This window comes from Phyllobates terribilis, unplaced genomic scaffold (assembly GCF_046119375.1).
Source record: "Phyllobates terribilis strain yellow unplaced genomic scaffold, ASM4611937v1 Scaffold_7__3_contigs__length_470593459, whole genome shotgun sequence".
NCBI lineage: Eukaryota > Metazoa > Chordata > Amphibia > Anura > Dendrobatidae > Phyllobates > Phyllobates terribilis.
The window spans coordinates 251,670,911-251,676,910 of record NW_027362767.1 but is presented as its reverse complement, the minus strand read 5'-3'; the positions used below and the strand labels follow the sequence as shown (position 1 = coordinate 251,676,910).

The window sequence follows — 6,000 nt, the reverse complement described above, 5'->3', positions numbered from 1 at the left end:
GCACCAGTCCCATCTCTAGGGCATGTCTGGTGTTGCACCAGTTCCATCTATAGGACATGTCTGGAGTTGCACCAGTCCCATCTCTAGGACATGTCAGGAGTTGCACCAGTCCCATCTCTAGGACATGTCAGGAGTTGCACCAGTCCCATCTCTAGGACATGTCAGGAGTTGCACCAGTCCCATCTCTAGGACATGTCAGGAGTTGCACCAGTCCCATCTCTAGGGCATGTCTGGTGTTGCACCAGTCCCATCTCTAGGACATGTCTGGAGTTGCACCAGTCCCATCTCTAGGACATGTCAGGAGTTGCACCAGTCCCATCTCTAGGGCATGTCTGGAGTTGCACCAGTCCCATCTCTAGGGCATGTCTGGAGTTGCACCAGTCCCATCTCTAGGGCATGTCTGGAGTTGCACCAGTCCCATCTATAGGACATGTCTGGAGTTGCACCAGTCCTATCTATAGGGCATGTCTGGAGTTGCACCAGTCCCATCTCTAGGGCATGTCTGGTGTTGCACCAGTCCCATCTCTAGGGCATGTCTGGAGTTGCACCAGTCCCATCTATAGGACATGTCTGGAGTTGCACCAGTCCCATCTCTAGGGCATGTCTGGAGTTGCACCAGTCCCATCTCTAGGGCATGTCTGGTGTTGCACCAGTCCCATCTCTAGGGCATGTCTGGTGTTGCACCAGTCCCATCTCTAGGGCATGTCTGGTGTTGCACCAGTCCCATAGGGCATGTCTGGTGTTGCACCAGTCCCATCTCTAGGGCATGTCTGGTGTTGCACCAGCATGGCCTTAGCATGGACCTTACTCTGGGCCTCCATGGATAAGCTTTTCCTTCTGTACAATGCCTGTGGCTAGCTCCTGTCCTGCTGTGTAGCTGAGGGTCTATGGGGGCTGCGCCTCATCACACCAGGGAGGATAAATGAAGATGGGCCCCAGCCACAATAGGGTCCATGAGCTCCAGAAGAGTTTATGAAGCAATTAAAGGGGACATGCCTCATTTCTAGATGCTGACACCCCAGTCTCATGGCCTCTGGTGGGCTGACGGTGGTCTTGTCCAGTAGGCAAAGGCTGGTGGAGGAGGGGAAGTCTCCCTCATCCACCTATTTTTGGTGTGTACTTCTGAAAAAGTTTAGTTTTGGGCTCCCTTAACCCCTTCTATCCCTGTATCATAGGGCAGCAATCTAATAGGAGTGAGAAGGCCAGTATCTCATTCGCATGCGGGTACTGATGGACAGGCAGACATGCCGTCACAAGAGCGATGACTCCCCGTCCTTTGCTTTCCCTAAGTAGAGAGCTATGACGTCAGCTATCAGTAATCATCACGTCACCGCTCATCTCCTTCTCTCTGCTCTGGCGAGGACGCGCGTAACCTGCGCGCCCGCCTGCGCGTCCTCTACCCCGTGATCTCTCGCTGTGCGCGCCCCCGGACCAGGATGAGCGCGCGACCCGACAATAACATTTGCAGCAGCACCGGCAGTGAGAGAAGCAGCAGTCACTGAGCAGCAGCAGCAGCAGCATCCCGGAGCTAGCATCAGTGCCAGCACAGACTAGCCCCCCACTGCGGAAGGGAGAAGGATCCCCAACGTCTCTCTGTACACAGGGTACCCCCTCAAGACTCCTTGGAAGACATCAGACCATCTCAAGACTTTGGTGAAGACAACACATCACTCCGAGGACAGGACATCACTCCTGAACATCAATGCATGCAGGGCAGCAGAAGCTTTGTACTTTGCTACAGACCCCTTCCTGAAAACTGAAGATCTACCCAAGACAAGAGTTCATTTCATTATTCCATCTCAGAGAACACAATATCTCCCAATGACTTTTTTTTTTTGCAAAGAGAGCAGGAATTCAGTGCTTCATATTTAAGATGGACAATGACCCAAGTTCTACACTGAAGACATAGCCCTAAAATAGCGGAGAAGACAAGTCATCAACCTAGGACATCATTCCAGCTAAGTGATCTGGAAAGTGCCGGCAAAACAAGATCTCCAAATTTTACAGGACCCCTAAATTTCCAATGAAGAGAATCATCACTTCAAGACTTCTCAAAGACATCAAAGCCTTCAAGACCTTGCCCACATAATCATTCCAAGGACCTGGTATCCCTTTAGTACATCCTCATAGCTTCTCAGTACTTGCACAGAGTGGTAGATCAGGGCAACTATATACAAACTGGTAGATCAAGGCAATCATCTAGGTAGTGGTAGACCAAGCCAACTATCTATGTAGTGGCAGAGCAAGTCAACCATCTGCGAAGTAGTAGACCAAGGCAACCATCTACATAGTGGAAGACTAAGAAAACCATCTACATAATGGTAGACCAATGTCACCATCTATATAGTGGTAGACCAAGGAAACCATCTTTGTTGTAGTACACCAAGACAACCATCTACATAGTGGCAGACTAAGGCAACCATCTATGTAGTGGTAGACCCAGACCGCCCTAAACATAGTGCCAGACTAAGGTGACCATCTACGTTGTGATTGACCAAAATCAACTATCTACAAAGTGGTAGACCAGGGCAACCTTTTGTGTAGTGGTAGTTCAAGGCAACCATCTACATAGTTGTAGACCAAGGTAACATCTTCATAGTGGTAGACCAAGACAACCATCTACGTGTAGGGTATTATTTCATTATCTCAAGGAACTCTAAAAGTTGGAAATTCAACAGTCCACCCCAACCAGTCATGGACTTGTCAAAACTTGTAATCTGTGTACATCTACCATCATTTCATTGACTTTAGGACCAACAAGAAGACATGACCCAATCACCCTAGTCCTCTCACAGCTGATCCAAGAAACTCATCACTCAATCTGCTGAGATCTGGACCCTAATCCTTGTAAAGAAGACTTCACACTTTCTTCCATGCACCCAGCACCAGGATGGACCGTGCTTCTCAAGTCTGAGCTGCTCCTCTGCCAAGACAGTACCTTCAACTCTTAGCATCTCCAGGACATTATTCCAGTGAGGTCTACCTACTAAAAAACCAAGGACGCCAGGCTTCAGCCTCATGGTCTGGATGCTGGACCTCACATAACAGCCAAGGGCCTTCCACTGTTTAAAGGTGAGGAGCTCTCTGAGTAGTGGTCACCTTTGATTGGAATATCTACTGTAGAAAGTGACCCTATAATTTAGACTTGCAGTCTCCATTTATTGCAGACTGATGGACTGCGCGCTGGGTATAATGTATGTATAATATACATAGATTCTGCCTCCAGAATGAATTCCCTACCACCCAGCCTCCTTAATAGAATTTCACCTTGATGACCTCCTTTCGGTTAAATTCCCACCGGAGGGGAAAAATAAAACTTCATTATTATCTCTGAAACATTAGAGGGTGATAGGTCACTCATGCTCCATCGTATAATTACGAGACTGGATTTAACCCTTTCATGAATGATCCGCTGTATTTCCCCGTAATAGTCTTCTATATCCCTGTGTTCCTTTCTTGTTAAAGAACAATAATAATGGTAATAATAATAATTAAAGCGATTAATATTAATGATAAATCGCAATAAATAAATTAAAATATCAAAATTTGTATAAATAATAATTATTGTTCACTGTTAATAATAACGACAGTGATAACAAATAATGAATCACAATAAATAAAATAATCATACCACTGCTAACAATAATAATTATATTATTAATAAAAAAATATAGAATTAATGATAATCGTGATAGAACATAAATATAATAAAAAAAAAGGGATTTTTTTTTCTGCGCTAATGTGGAAAACATATTTTTATTTTTGGATTACAAAAATCTATTAAAATAGAGATACCTACCAACATGAATAATAAAAAAAACAATAAATGCTAAAAATAATTATTAATAAATAAATGCAAAATTATTATTTAATGACTACTACTTGTATTATTTTATATTCGTAGCACACACACACACATATATATATATATATATATTTTTTTAAAGCAAAGCCTATGTTGACTGTGGCATGTCATACCCCATCAGTAGTATTATATGTGAGTGGGTCTGTTAGTATTTGGATTGCATTGAAGTGTCCTTCAAACCTCTCGTCATGAGCTTCACCTAAATGGTCCGGTCGACTTTACAGGGAATGAATGGTCGGATTAGCTGCGTTTTTTGGCATCATTAAGTCAAGCATTTTGGCGCCAGTTTACAATTAAAAGGGAACATAGAAATGATGAAATGATTTTTAATATTATTATTTGTTATTTTTTTATTTACACGTTTTTATTTTTTTATGTTACTTTTTTTTATTATGTTTTGCCTATAAATATAAACAGATACATATATGTGTGTATATATATATATATATATATATGATGGTTTTCATTTTCTTTTCTTTTAATCATGTACTATATATATGTTTTATTTAGTAGCTTGGCTATGCACGATCTCGTTTCGTTCGGTCTTCTCCTTATTTGGCTGTGAATCCATTAAATCTCAAATAGTAACCGAGCAGCGGTATCATGTATATCTGCAAAGGTCAGCACATACTGCAATAAAATGCATCGCTTCAGATTATTTACGCCCCCCATGAATTATTCTGCTTCCAGGAATCAGATAGGATGTGGGGGATTAAGGTTACGATTTTCACTTGGTGACCTGACAGGTAAATGTCGTCATTTAATTAGGCTTATATATATATATATATATATATATATATATATATATATATACGTTTATTATATATATATATATATATATATATATATATATATTGTTTTAAAAAAAAAATATGCTCATAGTTTGGAGACTATAACTGTGACAGTATGATATTATATAAAAAAAAATAGTATAGCGGTAGTTTTAAATATTATAGGACGGTATAATTTTTAGTTTTTTTGCAGAATGAAGGAGAATATTACAGTCCCAGGTCTGGGATGTCGTAGGACATAAAAAGGACTTTCAGTGGAGATGTCCCTCAGGACATTGTATTAAAACACCATGTGCAGTGAACAGCAACAGTCCTGCCTGATTCTCCGTCCCCAGGCAGCCATAGGACAGGCAGAGGGGCTATGCTTTCCAATCAATTCGGCTTTGTAACCTCCACTTGCACCGTCCTAATTATTTTTGTACTTTACTTTCCACTCATTTTTGCATTTGGGCTTAGGAATGCAAGGAAGACATTATTTGTGTCTTCCCTACGTCTTTCCATATACAGATCACAGATAAACTACTGCCCATTATATCACAACTATCAGCCATCTTCGTGTAAGGCGTTCCCTCTTGGAATTCCTTTTTGCCCCCCCCCTTCAGTAAAAAGAACATGTGAAGTCATAAACGTCTTAAAGAAGTTATCCTTTTTTCCGTTCATGATAAGTTGATCACATGGTCCCCAGTGATCAGATGTTATGTGTGATGGAAACTGGAAAGTTCATTTTTTTCGTGCAGCGCCCCCAGAGGACAAATGAGGTGATGCATATTGAAATAATTGGATTGTCTTGGGTCATTAATGGATTTAACGGATCTTCGAGAGAGAGAGAGAGGCACTCTTTGCTCCATTCTGGCTAATGATCCCTTAGTGAGAGAGAGCCACAAATAGAGGCTCCCTCTTTAGTAGATCCAGCTTGACCTTTGACAGGTCAGAATGTAATACTACATCTCCCCTATAGTGGCCGCTGTAGAGAAAATGAATAGTTAGCATAAGGTTCTGCTGATGACAATTTGTGATTGTTGGGGATTTCTGATGAAAACATAGCTGCTAACCCTGTGGGAGTTGTAATAGTGACCATTTTGATCATCACCCATGTTTTCCAGCTCTGGATATGACTAGTAAATGGCTAATAAATGTGAATACTAATAAACTTTTTATTCTGTTTTGGCCAGTCAATAAGTACCAGTCCTTCATCATAAATATGTAACTTCTCTACCTGGTGTAAAAGCCGCTGTTCTCCTGAATTTGGCGATGTTTTTCTTTTGTTCCTGCTCCTCTCCGTTCCTGAGATACAGCCCCTTCTTCTCTGTATATAAATCTACTCTTGTCAGCCAAATGGGTGTG

At 41.8% G+C, this 6,000-nt stretch overlaps 1 protein-coding gene across 3 annotated transcripts in view; it reads left to right on the top strand.

Annotated features, from left to right (window-relative positions):
- The first annotated feature begins 1,403 nt into the window (after positions 1-1,403).
- Positions 1,404-6,000, top strand: part of FAM163B (family with sequence similarity 163 member B) — a 114,288-nt gene continuing 109,691 nt past the window's right edge. For 2 of the 3 annotated variants that reach the window (XR_012247430.1, XM_073640243.1), the window contains exon 1: positions 1,408-3,072. The gene's annotated coding sequence lies outside the window, so the exon portion shown is untranslated. Of the gene's footprint in view, positions 3,073-6,000 lie in introns of all 3 variants that reach the window. The other variant, XM_073640244.1, reaches the window with a different exon arrangement.